Source organism: Zonotrichia leucophrys, chromosome 4 (genome assembly GCF_028769735.1).
Source record: "Zonotrichia leucophrys gambelii isolate GWCS_2022_RI chromosome 4, RI_Zleu_2.0, whole genome shotgun sequence".
Taxonomy (NCBI): Eukaryota; Metazoa; Chordata; class Aves; order Passeriformes; family Passerellidae; genus Zonotrichia; species Zonotrichia leucophrys.
The window spans coordinates 589,944-609,176 of NC_088173.1; positions in this window are offsets into that span (position 1 = coordinate 589,944).

A 19,233-nucleotide genomic window follows, 5' to 3' on the forward strand; every position below is an offset into this window, starting at 1 on the left:
AGAGCAACCAAAAATACACTTTTCTCTCACTTGGCACATCCACAGATATCAGCCATGGATGAACACCCAAGAGGAGAACATGCCAACAGGAACCCAGAGTGCAGCCCCTGGGGAGGGTAAAAAGAGTTGGCAGGCATTTCTTGCTGTACCTTAGATGTAAGGATTATTGTGGAGCTGTATTTCTTTAGCAGACTCAGAGATTGCTAGATTGAGCAAAGGGATATCCCAGGAAAAGGTGTTAGAAGATAAAGCCAAAAGAAACATTCAACCAAAACTACTATTTAATAAAGTGCTTTGCCTTGCCTTCTTCAGGAAGTAGAAAAGACTTTTTCTCCTACTTTTTTGTCTTCACTTTCCATCATTTCCCCTCACTCTCTCTGTTTTCTTTTTCCCCTAGTTTCTGCATTTCTTGAATTTGAATACTCCAAGAGTTCTGGATGTGAACCTGAATTCTGATCCATATTTCACCACTTGCTTCTGTTTTTCTAGCAGGGCACTCTGAATGACAATGTGCTCAGACTGTGGGGGAGCACAGGCCAGATTTCAACCTGTGTGCTGGGGTTAGATGTCAGATCTGATTCTTGTATTTCTCATCTGACAAGAGCTAAATAATGCTAAAAGTCACTTGATTTGAATTTTTGGAGGGATAGGAGAGGTGTATTGGTAAGGAACAGTCCAGGCATAAATGCCCCAGCTCCTTCCCAGTGCATCCAGACCCCAGGAGTTCATCATCCACTAAAAGCCTCATCTATGAAAGCAGCCCTAGAAGTTCTACATATTTCTGTTTGTTGGCTAGTGATCCTGACAGGAGATTTTTTGACCCATTTTGAATGGATGACCAAAATTCTGACTGTCCCCAGAGCACTGGGAAACTGTAAAGCAAACAGCATTTCTCTCTTGCTATGGAACACCTGTGAAGCCTTTGCTTATCTCAAAGGTGCCAGGGAAGTTAAAAGTAATTTGTAAAAGTGCCTTGGCCTGATTTATATATTGCCAATGCTGCTATTTAAACAAGAGACGCAATCACTCAAGGTCTTCTCCTTAGATAGCAGAAAGAATGAGATACCACCAACAGATGTGAGGCAGACTGGCTCAGTCTGGGCAGCCTCTGCACACTACAGCAGCAGCCTAAACTGAGTAAATTCAGCTTGAGTATTCCAGAGAAACATCTAGGTTTGGAAATAAATTAATCTGGGTTTGTGAAAGTGCTATATTCACTTTTTGGTAATGTCACTGGAGCTTAAATATATCATAAAAACCTTCTTTTTATGTTGACATAGATTGGAAGCTAAAACTGTAATGTGCCAATGTTTATGGTGATTAATGTTTCCTAGTGCCTTACCAAGAATAGCTAATTTGCTACTGCTAGGTAGCGATTGATGGGAATTAGGACAATGCTAGAATATTTTACCTTGTGCAAAGTTGGAGTAGGAAAACCCTTGAATGGAAGGCAAGGCATGTCCCACTTTTGGCAGACAAATCATTCTGGAAATAGATACAATGATATTTAAAATAGCCTTGCTTGAATTAGGTTTATTCAACAAGTCTGGAGGGTCGGGGATAGCTCAGAGAATATATGGCTACATATGGGCTGCCATATATTCTGTTCTTTGGAGACTTATTTCTCCTCTGGAATCACAGCATGTGTGCTATCTAAAAATCCAGCTCTACCCTCAGCTGCTCTAAATCAAGCAATTACCCTGGGGCTTGGTTTGCTTATGTACTCAGACAGTGAAAAGGGCACTGGTACAGACAATATTGAGCCCCACTTCCCATGGAAATCCCAGCCATGTTTTCCTGCATGTCTGTCCACTGGAGAGGCTGCCCAGCAACCCGGCTTTGTATAAACAGGCTGGTGAAACCCCAAGAGCAGAGAAATATATTTTGGGTCCAAATTTGGAGTTGAAATAGAGCAGAGCCATCAGAAAGAGTGTAAATCAGAGATGAAATCCCCACTTAACCCTGACAATGAGGTCTAATGAATAAGTGCCCAGCCCTATCTTGACTTGCAACGCAGTGCTCCCCCGTTGAGCTCCACCAGGACCCCCAGATTCTCACCCTCTCAACTGCAGAGACACTTTTTTGTAGGGCAATGAAAACTATGACTTATACACGTTAAAATTATTAAATGAGTTGCAGAGTAAAAATAGGAGACGGGGCCCAAGCACCTCTGTTGTCTGACACCTCCTGATCAGCCTGGCTGATCTCCAGCCCGGGCACTACACAAGTTGTCAGGAGGGAAGGTGTGGGAGAGCAGGAACACTCGTTATCACTGGGAGGGCAGGGAAAGGAGCCAGGCTGGAGCTGAGTGCCTTGGCGAGGTGATAAGTGCCGTGGAGCAAGCCGCGTGTGTCAGCCAGCAGACGACCCTGCTTGCCAAGGATGGAGTGCATGGGGATGTGAGAGCCAGCTCTGTTGTTATTGTCGTGTCCTAAGGAGTAAGTGCACTGGATTCTACATGCCTGTGTGTTTGATCAGGAGAGCACCACTGACAGACAATAAATAAACAGAGATAAAAACAAGATTAAGCAGGTCCTTCTCCTTATCGCTGCTCCTTTATCCCTATTGATCTCTGCCCAGTCCCTTTTCATCCAGCCTGGAATTCCTCACATGCTTGAACCACGAGCTGTCACATCTAATTAAAAATGTGATGCGAGGTTTTGCATGCAGCAGCGAGTATTTTCCAGTGATGGGCAGCTGTGCCTTTCTCTATGAACACTCATCTTGCCATTGTGAAATCCAGCTGGGTTTGTAGCCAAGGGATGGCAGACATGAACAGGAAAAAAACAACCTACTTTTTGGTTCAATCTTCAGGAATTGTCCAGCCCTCATTTCCAGGGGTGGAAATGGTGGTCACCTTGTCTAAGCCTCATACCCTGGCAGAGAAAAGTTGGCTTTCTACTTTTATCTGTTTATTGGGGACATTTCTCCCTTCCAAGGTCTCTGTGGTAGGTGGGCCACAGAGACACATAAACCCTTCTCTCCTCCTTGCTTGCTAGCCATCTCTTTCATCCATTTGGATGAAAGAGTGTAGACTGAAAGAGTCTTTCAGGCAACCACTAAGATGAATGAGACGAGTTTCTTCCCTGTCTTACAACAGTGAAATTTAGATTTCAAACACTATAGATCAGGTTTTCTCTTCCTACCCACTCTATAAAGAGGCTTTGACTATTTTCTCTTCTTTTAAATGATACAAAGGAAGGATGTTTCCAAAGAAAAAGTGATCACTGGCTGATAACTCCATTTCAACCCCATCCCCACTCCTGCATGATGTAAATTTTCCTCATCTCCCTGGGTTAACTGCTGCATTCATGCTCATCAGATCACTCTGAACTCACTGAATGAACTTTTTTTGATTGCTTAAAACAATTAAAATATGACAGGTAAATATCATTGGGGCAGTGTGTCCTTCTTCATAGAGAAGATGTTTTTGTACACTGAGCAGTTGTGGGCCCATAAATACCACAGATGTTTAAGGTCTGCATGGATGTCTAACAACACCCAGGGAATGGCTTTGAGGTGAAAATGAAGTCCCTCATTTTGTGCACCTAACAGTGCTGAGACAAACAAGGCTAAATTAGGAGGTTACCAGTGTAAGGGTAAACAACACAGAAAAGGAAACACAAATAGCACTGTATTTTCTGCCTGACTTTTTAATCTCTACATTCTACCATACTCTGATTTTGTTAAAACATTCAATAAAAAAATCTCTTGAACATGGCTTTTCCTCATGCTTTCATGGTCTCTGGAAACTATTAGAACTCTGGTTTTGGCTTTGGTTTTTAAAAGTGGCTGGTGGCTTTAGATGAGGCAAAATTTCTGAACATGGGGGCCAATGTTATTAGGGAGATTGGTGGAGCTAGGGAGTAAAACCAGGCATGATTATGGAGACAGAATTTGATTCCCCCAGGTCTGATCCCCTCTAGGTACCTTCATTTTTCAGGGCTAAAACATGTTTGCAATTTGGAGACTTTGCTGAGCTCTTCCCCCTTCTGAAGTCAGACCTGACTGTGTCTCAGGCTGGGCATCCAAAACTATAGATATTTTGGAAAAGATAGATCATGTCACTCCTTTGATTTTGCAACTTTTTTGCCTGTCCCTAGGAATAAGACACTTTACCTCAGATTTACAATGTGATCCAACAGGCAATCAGTGTGAGCAGGATTTTTATTCATTCTTTCCTATGCCATCATTCAAGATCCCACATTTTATTTCTCGCCACTAAAACAATATCATTAGACATGAAATATATGTTGCCAGGCCCTCCCCCATCTCACTTCTCTCCCTCCCTTTTTTTCTGAGGAGAAAGAAAAGAAAACTTCTTTTCAGGATACATTGTAGGGAGTGCTCATGAACTGGCAATTTATTTTCTCCTAGGTTTGACACTGCCAGGCCCTTAGTGCTTTTATTGACTCTGGCTAAACACAGTGACAATTATTTTTGTTGGTTTCAAATCACCTTCTCCAGCAGAGTGTGAAGTCAGCAGGTTTTTTTTGCATGCTGAGCATGCCCTTTCAGACAACCTAAGAGGAGCAGAGGGAAAGATGATGGGTTTTTTTTCATTTTTATCCACTTGCACTTTGGCATTCTCTGAACTGACCTTTTGTTTTGACGCAGGGAAAGCAAGGGAGAGGCTCACAGATCAGAAATGGGTTGATGGTCAAGGATGAAAACAGAGCTGGGACATCCTTATCTGAAAGTTCCTACTTGCAGAAACCTGTTTTTCCCTGCATGTCCCTTCTGGAAGCCCCACACATTTCCCTCTGTGTATGCACACACAACACACCCAGAGAATGCAGGAGTCCTCCCATCCCTCCATGGTCGTGCAAAACCACCCAGCCAGAAATCTCCAGCCCTTGTTTTCCTCTTTCCTCAAGAGCATGGTGCCTTCCAGGTCACCATAAACCCTCTGCTGGGCTGTGAGGGGCCAGGATGATGGTGAAAAGGAGCTGTTTCTCAGAAAAAAAAACCTTTGGCAAAGGTCTCCTGGAGCATTTGTGGCTTGTGGGATGTGCATTAGTGCAAGCATTTATTTAATGCATTTCATGCTATCCCCTCCATCTCCACTTATCTGTTCCTGGCAAGGCCCAGGAAAAGCAAATGGCCCCAAAATAATGGCAGTGTAGATTCAGCCTGTGGGATGCTTCACAAACTGCATATCAGTTACAGCAATTTTGAACATGATTTGTAAGGGTTTACAGACTAGCAAAGCTGCTTGGGAAGGAAATAAAAATATAAGCCAATCTTTGAGTCTACCACTAGGATGAATAGAACAAGTTTCTTCCCTGTCTTACAACAGTGAAATTTAGATTTCAAACGCTATAGATCAGGTTTTCTCTTCCTACCTACTCTACAAAGAGGCTTTGACTGTTTTATCTTCTTTTAGGTGGTACAAAGGAACAGTCAGTTTCTGGAAACACAGTGGATAGATCTTCTCTGGTAGAGGAGCTGGAGAATCATCCAAAAATGATCTTTCATTTAAATTATTTCTTCAAACTTTTTTGCCACATTAAATAAAATGTCTCCATAACATTCTGAAAAATGTTAAAAATTAAAATTGCTGAAACATACCTCTCAAGTAAGCCATCATAGTGAACATTGCTGCTTACTTGGGAAGAAAAGCTTCCTGTCAATTAAAAAAGCATTTGTTAATGTCTCACTTTTACAGTTGTGATAACGAGTAAAGTCTGAAGTTTCCATTGACTCACAAGGATGTTCAGCCATAACTATCACCTTGTCCAAACTGTGAGAAAATGAAGATATAAATAATCTTTTCCAGACGGTGTGACCTGCTGAGGCACTTGAATTGATCAATAGACATCAATACCTACCTTCAGACAGAATCTGTCAAATGCAGAAGGGTTTAATTTGCGCTTTACACAGGAGGTTAGAAAAGCCCTTAAGCTAAAGAACAACTAAAGGACAGTTTTAAAAAACCTTGGTTGTGGTGGAAGGGTTGGCTTGAGGTGTCCCTGTTTTCCAGAAATCCCACTTGTTCTTGCCCATGTGCTACCATTAGGTATTGCTTCTGGTGTGTCAGGACAGGTGCTTCAGGTCATGCAGGACAGAGATCTGAGCAAAATTCCCTTTCTCCCACACAAAGGACTTGATGCTTTTGGACAGAAGACACCTCGCTGGTTTTGAAAGCAGCATGGATCATGTCTCCAGATGGTTGGCTATTTCAGCAACAAGATAGGGAAATTTCTATTTGCCTACAAGAACAAACATCCAAATGCACATTTCTGGTTTTGTTGCCTCTCTGCCTGTGCACAAAGCCTCGGGAAAGACTGTGATGACTGTGCAGAAAACAGACTTCCTCGTCCCTCCATCTGCACCTTTGTGTCCCACCAGCCCTGAGAGGTTTTCTCCTTGGATTTGCCTCACAGATCATTGGGTTGGTGCAACTGAGGGCTTGGCCCAAGGACAGACTCTGGAGCCTCCCCATCTCCGTCTGCCCTCACACTGTTGCCCTTCCCTGTCCACAGCAGCTCTCAGGAGATGTCTGTGGTTCTGATCCAGCTGCAGTCTCCTGCATGAACCTGCCAAGGGGCTCATCCAAATTGTTCCTCATTAGCTGTTGTAGGGCTCCTGACAGCAGCTTTTCAGCTTGGACTGAAAACTGTTTCTAGTTGGTGCTTCCCCACAGGGGCAGTGTTATTGCCAATAGGAGTCCAGTGTGTTTGAGAGCTGTGGATGAAGCAGGGGAGGGAATATCCCTTTTAACCAAGGGTGCTCCACAGCAACAAGCCAGTGTCTACTCACCAGCCTCTCCAAGCTGCCTCTCCATGCTTTTTGCTTGGCAGGCCCTCCCTTCCACCATGGAAGCACAACTGGCCCCAGCCACTGTGTGCCCCCAGCAGGCAGGGACAGCCAGCCAGGCACCTCAGAGAGTGCCCATAGCAGCCACCAGCAGGGGTGAGATGACCTGCCAGAATTTCCAAAGCTTCTTGAACTGAGCATTAAGTCAATTTGAGAGGGATTACTCTGCCAAACACAGTAATTAATTAGAGAGACATGCTTCAGCACGGAGCTTTTCATTATCTAAAGCGCTCAACGTGCCTTTGTGGGGCTGTGCCAGCACTGTCAAGGCCCATCAAGCTCCAGCCCTTCCCACTATGTGTGTTTTGCCAATTCAGGTACTTTTTTCCCCCTCTTTTCCCTTGCAGTGGCCATATTCAGCATCCTTGCTTGAATAGAATTTTAAAATGGTTTGGGTTGGAAGGACCTTGAAGATCATTTAATTCCAACAACCCCAGCAAGGGCTGGGAAAGATCTTGATCTCTCAAAGAGTATGGCTGAGGCTACAGGGAATGTTTTCCTGATCCACTCTGAACCAAAGCAAACCTGGCTATGGGAGAGGTAGGAGTCATGCTGCTGTGTTTGATGTGAAGGATGTTCTGAGGAAGGCAAAGGCACTGCAGCCCAGCAGAGTTGTTCTGGCATTGCAGGATGCATCTCCTCTTTCTGTGCTTTCTAGCAGAAATGACAGCCTCATATTTGGAGTCCAGGCATGTCCCTACTTCTGATCTGAAGTTCCAGTGCAGCTCTTTGTGAGTCACTTGAGTTCCCTGAACCCTGATCTGTAATGTTGTGATGCAATTTTCATCCTCTCTCCTAGCCAAAAATGTACAGTTTTGAATACATAAATTTGACCTAGTTTAGTCCTGCTTTCAGCATCTGTTAAGGCACTTAGCATGCTGGTCTTCTGCAGGACAAATGAAAGGTCAGTCTCCTTCTGTGTCTTTTTAGCTCAATGACAAACCTTTTTTTTAACAGTGTGACCAAGACAAGGTGCAGTGTCCTTGCTGCTCTGTGAGCACACACTGAGAAGCAGGTCCTGATGGAATCAGTGGACAGAATTTTTAACAACAGAAGTATTGCTGTTGTGGTCTAACAAATAGGGCATGAGGCAAACAGGAAGTCCTTTGCCAGAATTCAGGAAGGAAATTGTCATCATGAGCAGTAGAGAGAACTTAGCTCTTTCATGACATCTCAAAACGAGAGCCATCATCTGGGATATTTCTGCCTGACTTGAGGCAAGCAAAGGCAATACTATTTTGGAATCAAATGCTGTGTAGATCAGCATTTTCAATTCAAACTTTTGAATTTTTGAAAAACAAGTATGGATTGGCAAGTTAATAGAGAAATACCAACAGTGTTTATTTTACCTAAACTCTTAGACAGTTTAGTATTAATGGTTGGTATGAGCGTTTCCAGCAACTGATCTTTGGGAATTACAATTCTCAGAACAGTCCCATTCATTATTTCAGCCCACTTCACTTGAAGCTCCAATTTCCAAATGAAAATTGAAGGAGGGAAAACACACATTAAAAGAAAAAGTAAACAGAAGGATTCCAACAACTGATTTTCATTTAAGCATCCTATATTGATTTTTCTCCTTTATAATTATGCAGTGTAGAGTGCATCTTTTCTTAATTCATAGAGTCATAGAATCATTATAGTTGGAAAAGGCCTTTATGATCATTGACTCCAAACATTAACCCAGCACTGCCAAGTTCAGTCCTAGACCATGTCCTCAAGTGCAACATCTACATCTTTTAAATACCTCCAGGTTTGGTGGTTCCACCTCTGCCCTTGAAAGCCTGTCCCAATGTTTGAAAGCCCATTCCCCAAATAATGTTTTCCTAAAATCCAATCTAAACCTCCCTTGGCACAACTGGTGGCCATTTCTTCTTGTTTTGTCACTTGTTACTGGTGAGAAGAGGCCACTCCCACCTGGCTACAACCTCCTCTTAGGGAGCTCTAGAGAACGATTAGGTCTCCCCTGAGCCTCTTTTCCTCCCGGCCAAACACTCCCAGCTCCCACAGCTGCTCCTCATCTGACTTGTGCTCCAGACCTTTCATCAGCTCCATTATCTGTTTGCACTCCAGCCTCTCAATGTCTTTTTTGGAGTGAGGGGCCAAGAACTGAGCACAGGATTCAAGGTGAGGCCTCTCCAGCACCGAGCGGCAGAGGGTTGATCAGTGCCTGTGTCCTGCTGGCCACAGCACTGCTGATCCAGCCCAGGTGCCATTGGCCTTCTTGGCCACCTGGGCACACCTGGCTCATGTGCAGCCACTCTCACCCAGCACCCCCAGGTCCCTTTCCAGGGCCCTTTCCAGCCACTCTGGCCGAGCTGTGGCACTGCAAGGGTTGCTGTGAGCCAGGGGCAGGACCTGCACTCGGCCTTGTTGAACCTCAGAGCCCTGGCCTTGGACCATTGATCCAGCCTGTCCAGATCTCTCTGGTGTCATCTCAATCCCCTTGTCCAGATTACCAATAAAGATATTAAACAGGGCTGGCCCCAGCACTGAGCCCTGGGGGACATCACTGGTGATGGCCCCCAGTGAATGTAACCCCATTCCCCACACTCCCTGGGCTCAGCCATCCAGCCAGTTTCCTGCCCAGTGAGCAGTGCACCTGTCCAAGCCATGAGCAGCCAGTTGTCTCCAGGAGAATAATGTGGGAAACAATGTCAAAGGCTTTACTAAAGTCTACCCAGAGTGCATGAAGAGTCTTGGATTTTTGCTGTCTCACTGAGTGGAAGCATTCCTCCCCTAGGTGTGCCCACTGCTGCTGGCCAGTGCTGGCCCTCCCTGTAGCCCTGGTGACAGTGTGTCCCCACCAGAGAGAGCCTGGGCAGCTGCCTCAGTTGTGCTGGTGGGTGCAGTGCTTTCTGCCCTGTGGGCTCCATGGCTCCCTGTGGAGCTGGCAGGGCTCCAGCGCCTTTCCTGCACACCCTCCTGCATGAACTGCCCCACTGTCTACCCATTAAATGGGTAATGACTGGTCTGGTAGCCAGCAGAGAAGGGCCTTCAGAGAAAAGATAGTATTTGAAAGTAGAGGTTACACACAGAGCCCTCTCAAACAGATCTTTGTGCCAGAGGCTTTGTTTTGATACTAGAAACATTTCCACTACAGCAGCCTCTGATGGCAGTCATGTGTGGGATTAGGAACTGACTCCATTCAAATAACAGCTGTTTGGAGTGAAAACTCGTCTCTGTCAATTTGCATTCAAAGAAGGCAGAGGGAAGGGAAAAAAAAAAGACCCTGGGCCTGGGAATCATTGTAGCTTAATCCCTCCTTTGGCAGGAGATAAAACTAGGGCTTTCCAATGCTCTATAATTTCTTGCATTGACCTGGAAAGAGATTTCTCTATTCACTGGGCTGTAAACCTCCTTTTTTATATTTACTACATGATGTACAAGAACTGAATCTCCAGCAGAGAAAACATGCCATGTTGGGCTAGGAGCCTGGGAAGGAACATAGGCTCAGGTTAAAAAACTCAGTACAGCAGGGACACACAGTAGCTGCTAAAACCACTTATGGATTGTTCTTTTAACTTTCAGCGGAAGGTTTTCTCATTTGGTGAAGAATTGGCTGAGATTTCCAGAAATGACTAATGATTTACGGTGGTCTGCTCTTTCAATGCCAAATTTCAAACCCTGGAGGAGGGCCTGATTTTTGAGATCGGGTACACAGCTCTTGCAAAAAGTCAAATATCTTTTGTGCATCTCAAGACCCTGGTATGCCTAGTCATTCATGCTCTCTGATTTAGAAAAAAATAAATGTGGTGAAAAAGCAGAGCAAAACCTTTGACCACGCTCTGCCAAGCACAACTGCAGACACAGCAAAGGGTTGAGGTGCACTGATCCAGTACAGCACTCATGCATTTTTGGTTAACCTGGTGCTTCCTGTCAGCACCATAAACAGCTTCTTGCAAAAGCTTTTTCTGTTGTTTTTAACAGGAAAAAGTGGCTGTGCCAAGGGATATTTTCAAGTACAGCAGACCAAGAGGCAAAGCTGTTACCAGGATTCAAGCCTGTGTGCACCTGGAGTTGTTCATTTTCCCTAGTTCTCCTCCTGTGTTTTAAAAACTGAGAGAATAGTATTTAGTCCATGAGAAAATGGATTTCATTAGAAAATGAGTCATGTCCTCTGGGACTATTTGAAAAAGCTTTGAGGGAGGCCTTCTCAGAAATGAAAATGTCACCTTAACTGAAAACTTTTTCTCAACCATATGAAAAAGAAAAGTTCTGACAGTGTCAAAATATGCTATTTTGACATATTGTAAATTTTCTTTGGCTTTTCTTTTGATTGTAACTTTGGATTTAAATTTTCTCTTCCTGTGCCACACACCGTGTTATCAAGCTGACTGTGACATCCCCACCACACAGCTGGTGGAACAGTGCTGGAGCAGGTGGGTGTTGCCCTCCAACCCCATCACCCACAGCCAGATCCTGTAGAAGCACTCAAAATCTAAGAGAAAAACAAAAGCCACTTCCTTGAAACAAACCAACTTGAATTGCCAAAGAAAAAATATTTATTTAATTAATTCCCTGCTTCTCTCTCTATCTATTTTAATGTGTTGGGCAAGCTTCCTTTATGGAGCATTTAAGAGAAGGCTGGGTTTCACACCCATGGGAAATTAGGCCAATTTATGAAATGCTGAACCTTTCTATAAAACAGCACTTCTTCCCCGGAGGGCTGCAGAGTTCCACACAGAGTGCAGCAGAAGCCAGGCTACAGCCAGGAGAAACATCCTCTGTCAACAAGATGCAAAGAGAAAGAGTGGTAAGGAAGGGGATGGAGAAGGGATTTTGCATAACGCTTTCCCTGCATTGTTTGGATTGGAAGCCTCTCTCCCTGTGTCCCAGCAGACAGCCTTTGGATCACTTGGAAATTGTGCCCACTCCATTCTTGTGCAGAGCTGAAGCTGGGGCTGTTTGCAATGGCTGCTGCCAGGGAGCTCAGCAACCTACAGGAAGGAAGGTCTTGTTCTTAAAAAAAAAAAAAAAAAAGCCAAAACTGCCCCCCTTGAGAGCTTGGGAGTGAGGGGACATGGATCCTATTCCAAGCTCTGTGCTCATTCTGGGTGGCCTTGGACATGTCACACTGCTGACTGTTCAGCTCTGTCTGAAAAAGCAGGATGAAGGGCAGCAGGGGGGTATCGTTCCCTGCTCGCTGTGCTGGGAGGAGTGCTGCGCACCAGGAGCTGCTGGCACAAGCCCTGATGGATGAAATGGGCTTTGTGGCTTTGCTTCAGCTGCCTGCCACTGCATCAGCACCAGTATCTTTGCACTGTCCTTGGATGGAGGTCCTGAGAGGATGGAATAACCTGTCAGGATGTGTCTGGGAAGCTGCCACACAGGCAACCTATTACCTCTGAGTGGGTTTTGGAGCAGCTGTGTGCGCCAAAGGCAGGAGCTTGGTGTGGCACAATGGCACAAGGATTGAGGATTTCTGTTTCCACATCTGAATTTTCCAGTACCTGCTGCAACAGATCACAATGCTGTATTATCAGAATTGTTCCCACTGACAAAATTACTGGTGATCTGACTGCAGCAAAAACCCAAGGCAAACTGATCTTGGTAGTAGCTGCTGGATGGAAGCTGGTATCACAAAAATGGCAATTGGAAGCCTCAGTTAAGGAATCTGAATCTTAACCGTAATGCTGACATTTTCTTTATTGATGTTAACCCTCTAACCACTGCAACAAGAAATTGTCCAGCCACACTCAAAGTCAAAGCAACAGCCCTTTCATGAAATTCAAAAAACAGTGATCCACTGAGATGAATCATCTCAGAGGTAGACTAACAAGAACCAGCTTAAATCCTACTAATCTGGATTTATGTCCAAAATGTGGAATATCCTTTTGGGGTGCACAAACTGGAAAGAAAATGGGAAAACCTCCCCTTCCTTTCTTTTAGCAAAAGATGAGAAGTTTTCTCTCGGTCATTCCTCTCCTATGAAAAACTTCTGTCCCAGTTTTGCAGGTTTTGGCCAACTCAGTCTTCCAGTCACTTTACAAATGCTCAGGTATTTACCACACTTACCAAAGCAGGATCCACCTGTGAGATGAGGCTTGTCGGTACTGCAATTTTCTTCTATTTGGTTCTGAGCACTTCAAAACTTAGATGGGGAATTTTTGGTTCCTTTCAAGCAAGTACAAGTTCCTGTACAAGCAAGTCTAAAAAAATATGGGACCTCTTACTTCTCCCCTATCCTCATTGCCATCAATCTCCATCTCCATCTCCGTCTCCATCTCCATCTCCTCCTCTGCAACGTGGATGATACCTGTGTCTCCATTCCTCCATGAACTCACTACATTTCAGGGATTATTGGAAAGATATCAATGATTTCACCTCTCTGAAGAATCTTAGACCTGTTAGAGAGATAACACGAAAAACTCACAAGAGCAGCTGAATTCCTTTTTGTTTTTTAAACACTGCAGTTCCCTAGTTTTAGAGTCTTGATAAAGTCATTACAGTGCCAAAAGGGGAAACGTGTTGTTTCCATGGCTGCAAGCAAACATTAAAGATAACTACTTCCAGTGATGGGATGCTTCAGAGAATATGATAACACATTCATGTTCTTTACTTGCATGAAGTATGTTGTGGATATATTTGTTGTGGATATATTTTCCTTGGAAAATGTCTCTTATAAAAAATGAATATTTATTTTAACAACAAGGCTTGTAACACAAAGTTTCAATCTGAAATTAAAATAATAAAATAATTAATTTTCAATTAAACTTTTTTTTGTGTATCATATTGGGAAACATTACTATTTTAAATTAAAGAATTCTTCCTTTGTGTACTATTCTTCCCCCTTTCATTACAACTGAAGGAAACACTAAAACTTAGTGATTTTTTCCTTCCCAAATCTTTCTTCTTTTAGTCCGTGATTTTTGAAATTATCTTTCCATTGGAAAGTTATAAGACTGTGAGATTTCCATTCTGCAAATTCTCTAATATCAAGGAAGCTTTGAGTATTGATAACATGTTCACTTCCTATTTTGCCTTTTTGTAACTTCTGTCAATGTAAAGGAAATTTTAAGACAAACTATGAGCATTAATGCATCCACTGCTGCAGATCTGATGGATGGAGGTGATGGCAGGTGATTGATTCAGGGGTTTCTCTCTTCTGCACTTCTGCCAGGTCCTACACATTATTTTATTTGCCAAATGCTTCCACTGGACAATCTGTATTTTCAAGAAAATATCCCATCAAATTTTAATTTTGAGAAGAAACCTAGTAGAGCCAGAGGAGAAGTCAGGCCCACCCTCAATATACATTGGCTGTATAGATTGAATTGAGAGGACTCTGTCTTCAAGGAATTATTTATTTACAGATAACTTTTCTAATCCATGCAGTGGAGATCAAAACCTCTCTGCAGAATCTTAGAAACCACAAGTCACAACAGAACTTAACCCTCCTCTTAGATTTTGGAACATCATCTTTGGAACATCACTTGGAATAACATGAAGGGGCAATGGTTTTGCTATTTTTTCATTCCCCATGAGACTTGCAGCCACAGTTCTCAGTACTGTAATGGAAGATGTGAAGATGTGTACATAGCCTTGAGTTACATGGGATCATGAATTCCCCTGGAGAAGGAAGAGATGGCTCATATGGCTGTTAGTTCCCCACATCAGGCTGCTCTTGGTGTTAACCCCCCATTGCTCCTGCACACACAGTGCTTCCACATCTGGAAGTGAAAGCCCAGAACAAGGCAATTTTTCATGCAATGGAACTGTCAGCACGTGCACAGCTCGATCAGCATGGCCTCGTGAGCTACAATACAATGGAGAATGGTGTCAATAAGTGAAAAGCTGCTGCTATATTGGTGTGCAGACCTTCACCGTGTGTCTGCTGCCTCTGAAACCTTGTGCTCAAGCTCAGCCTTGAAGTAGTGGACTGTCAGTGTTACATTTATGGTTGAGCTCTGTGATCTTAAGGGCCTTATCCAAGCTTAATGATTCTGTGATTCCAGAGCTCAGTGGTTGCAGCCATTCTGCGTGGTCCCCATGCTGCCTTTTGACTCTGGATTCAACAATTAGGCAGTCTGTCCCTTCAGCTCATGCATCAGAACATCCCTGAATTATCTCAGCTAACTCTGGCATGCTCCTCTCCCCCTGCACTCAGGTCACACAAAGAGGGCTTGGCCATGTGAGCTGCTACAGTCACTTTGACATCACACAGCACACTGGAAATGTTCTCTCTGCTTCCTTCAGCCCTTAACACAGGTAAGACTGGACGTGTGTAAACACCAGATCTTCTTCTAGCATAAAAAAGTGCTGCTGCTCTCTGGGGTTATCAGCTGGAATAGGACTGCTCAGAGGTGTTCATGCTTTGTGCTTTATACACTCCTATCATTCAAGTGGGGACTTTCCAGCAGCCTTTCATAAGAGTTTTGCTTTTGCCTGCTGTTGATTTCTGCAGGATTACACAAGATAACTGGTGTAGCACTGGGGATGGTATTTGTTGAACTGAATGCTGTTATCTCCATGCTTCAGTTTCCATGTGCCCAAATCCAAGGGTAGTGATGCTTTCCAGCTCTGTGAATGCCTTTGAACTCTGCTGCCAAGAAGAGCTGATAATGTGGATAGCATGGTTACAATGAGGTTTGTTGCTCAAACACATCCCTAGGGTAAGACAAATAAAACCAGATAAATCCCCTATAAATACACTTCTTACATTGGAGAAAAGCCATGTTCTGGCACCCCCAAGCAGACCACCTGATTGCCAAGCAGCTGGAGCCTGCATCCTCTCTGAGGGAGAGGCAGCTGTGAAGAAGTGCAGAAGTAGTTGCCAGCTGATGGGCTGGTGGGGCACCAACATCAGGGGTGTTGCCTCATGCTGATATCCACAGGACTGTGGTAAGAAGGTCTGAAGATGCAAGGGAATGCCTTGTTCATTCTCAGTGTGAGACACAAAAAGTAAACCCAAATTTGTCTTCAGCTCCCCATGACTATAGGATGCTTCATGAAGTTAAGCAAAGTGGATGTTAGGAATTATTAGGAGCAGGAGACAAAGTCCTCTGGAACATCTCTTGAAGCTCATCACCAGGACACCTCCCTGGCTTGTAGACCCTTGTTCACTGAGATATTGTGTCCTGACAGGAGACATGCTGAAGAAAAGGATAAATAGAAAAGGTAGAAAAAAGATAGAAAAGGATAGATTCAAACCCAAAGTTTCAAATATCTAAAACTTTGTGAAATGAGCCCCTGAGCAATGGATGGAAGACCCTGGTGACTTAGTTATTTCTCTCTTACACTCATCTATAGACTTACTTTGAAAGCTGCAGTAGGTGACCGATACAATGAAATAGAGTATATTTTATTTTTCTTTCATCATCTTTCTTTTCCCTTTAACAAGGGAATTTAGAATCAGCGGGAAGAGACAGATGGAAATAAATTAAAACCAAAGTAAAATTTGTTTTAGTCCTTTCAATAACCTGCTACAACTGCAAATTTGAGAAACCAAGAAAAAAATCTTAACTTCATTTATGCATTTAGTCAATAATTACAGTTCCTAAATAATAAGTCATTCTGTAGCCTGAAGTTCTTATTCTGAGTATATATTTATATTAGCAGTTAAGTATACTTTTCATGGGCAATTAAGACATTATTCCTTCCTAGCTATTCACAGGCATCTCAGGAGGGAATGGGGAAAGACGCGATTGTAAAGCCACGAAGATAATAAGAGCCAAAGTCTCTTTCCTCATCTTGTGATACTGATTTTCATAATATAAACAGAGGCACAGAATCCTGAATCTTGGTAATATACCTATTTTAAATGCCAGTTGTTGAGCAAATAGACCTCTGTGGGGATATGTTTGTTTGAAAAGTCCTTTGGGATTAGGAAATATTAGCCCGGCTTTCAGCCTGAGACCTATTTTGTGAGGAGTCTTTGTTGCTTTGGCAGCTTTCTAAAGCCTTTTATGATAGGTCTTGGCCCTGGTGATATTTATTCAAGTAAACCTAAGAATAAGAGTTAAGATGCAGCTGTTCCAACATTGTGGACATGTTTTGGTCTCCGTGAGTTTCGACTCAACCCTGAAGTGCAGGACACCTCAGAGTGACTAACAAAGTATTCACACTCAGGCCTTCAGTTTAACTCTTATCCATTTTCCACAGACAGTACCTGCTTCTAATTAATTCTGGCTCCGAATCATTCTTCCTCAGTCACAAGAACTGGTTAGTTATTTACTTTCCAGCAGTTTGCACACAAGGCCCAGGGTTTGAACAGGGCTGTTCCTGGCACTTTCTTACAGCCCTGCATTCTGCCCTTCCTCCAAGGAGTACAAGGTTTATATTTTTTGGTTTTGCCAGCCAAAGAAAATAAAACTAATCTCTGTCAAACAGGGCATCCTCTAGCTCCTTAACTCGGGTTTGCCACATGGGAAGAGCATTCCCAGGCTAGACTGATCTTCCCTTGCTTGCTATTACATCAGGGTAGTGAAGCCACTTTTATTATCAGAAGTTAATGAAAGGCAGTTTTGGGGTTTTGCTGCAGCTCCCATTAAGTTTTGGGGGTTTTCCAGCTAACCTGAATCAAAATTATTTCATCCTTCATCATTTAATTCAGGCCATATGATACCTGATGTAAAATTGGAAGGCGAGTTTGGCTGTGTGATAGCTCAGAGTGGGTCGTCATCAAGAAGAATCTTTTCATCATAATAATAAATATTTCATCAGGCCCTTGACTGTTGCATATGAAGAATTTGACTTTTATTTGTAATTTGAATGTGCTAATGGTGTCCAATGAGGGAAAAGCAAAATAGATTATTAAAACCTTCAGTAAACCCAACTGGATGACAGTAGTTCTTCTTCACATAGTATATCTACCCTTTTATATACCACACATTAGATAAATATAAAAATACAGAAAATACAAAATTGATTTTTGTAAGAAAGGTCATTATCTGGACTTTACTACTATGCTGTGTCACATGGGGACTGAAAAATCACAGGACCACAGATGACAGAGGAAAAACAGAAAATGAGGACTCCTATAACAATCTATGTTGCAATCCCCTAAATTGTTCCTGTCCCTCTTTCTCCAGATTTTATAGACAAAGAGAAAAAGGAATTTTAAAATTCCTGAGAGCCAAAACTCTCAGAAAGAGGAGTGGGCTGCTGAGGCCGCAACCCTTTTGCACTGTAATCATGGTGACATCACGTGAATAAAGACAAAACTAGGGAGACATCATTGCAGAAAAAGCAAGGCAGCCATAGCTCTCAATTTCTGGGACATGGTGCGGGTTTGAGCTAATGTTCTCAGATTGTAACAAGTAGTAGGCATTAAACAGCACTGCATTTGCAGTCAGAAAAATATTAAGGAAATGTGAAAAATAAAGGTCTAGGCCTGAGCAAAAGGTACTTAATTGGGGACACGTGGTGGTAATTAATCCTATAAAAGGTATGTAAATTATAGTAGATTAAATCAAAATCAGGTATCTAACTTTAGATATCTACACCTATATGGGACTGATCTTAGCTTAAGCATCCAAATAAAACCTCTGATTTTCCTACACCTCACCTCCGTAACAGGAGGCTTGGGATATTTCTCCCTGTGTATGTCCTGGAGGTGTTTTTATTACCTACGTACTTGGAAAGAGTTTTGAAGTCCCTGTGCAGAAGAAACTGCCTTCCCCAAGTGTTATCATGCACACCCAGCCCCCCCAGTGCATTTGGAGAGGGTGGTGTTCCATTTCCATGGCAAACCCACAGCTGCAGCCTTGTTTGTTTCCACAGGTGGATTTGAAGTGGATGCCATCTTAATCACTGACCATGAGAAATCACGGACCCCTATTCCAGAGGCAAGATCTTCCACAAACACAGGGCTTGCTCTGGGTAGGTATTTCTCTGAGCAGAACACAGAGGGATTGTAGGGTCAGACAGAAACCCACTGTTAGGGAAGTCAAAGAGAAAAACCTGGGCAGAATCCAGAACTTAACTCAGGTAAATAAAATAGTACCTTTCTATGAAAAGATTCATAAATAAGCAACGATTTTTAAAATAAACCCTTTCTGGAAGCTGCAGCATACAGTATTCTCTTCCAGGAATGACAGTATAAGATATAACCATTACAGCTTTCATATTTACTCACTAAGTACAGAAAAAAAGAGTTGGAACACAAACTAGGATGGAATTGAAATAATGCTTACAGTCTATTCTGCTCTGAGTGCTTAGAAAGCATGTTTTAGGGTTCCTCGCCCAAACGCAAGTCTCCTCTAAACTCAGGTAGCAATTCCCAGCTGGTTCCTTCAGCTCCCTTTGTAGACACAGCAAGAGGCAAAAGGTGCTCTGCCCTCTGAGGTCTTTGGGGAGTTCATCTCTGTCCATTGGCAGCACAGGGAGCTCAGCCCTGAGTTTCCACTGAATTTGCAGGGAGCAAAACTTTGGGAATTCCACCCAGACTGCAGCCTCCCTGGCTCTGGGGCC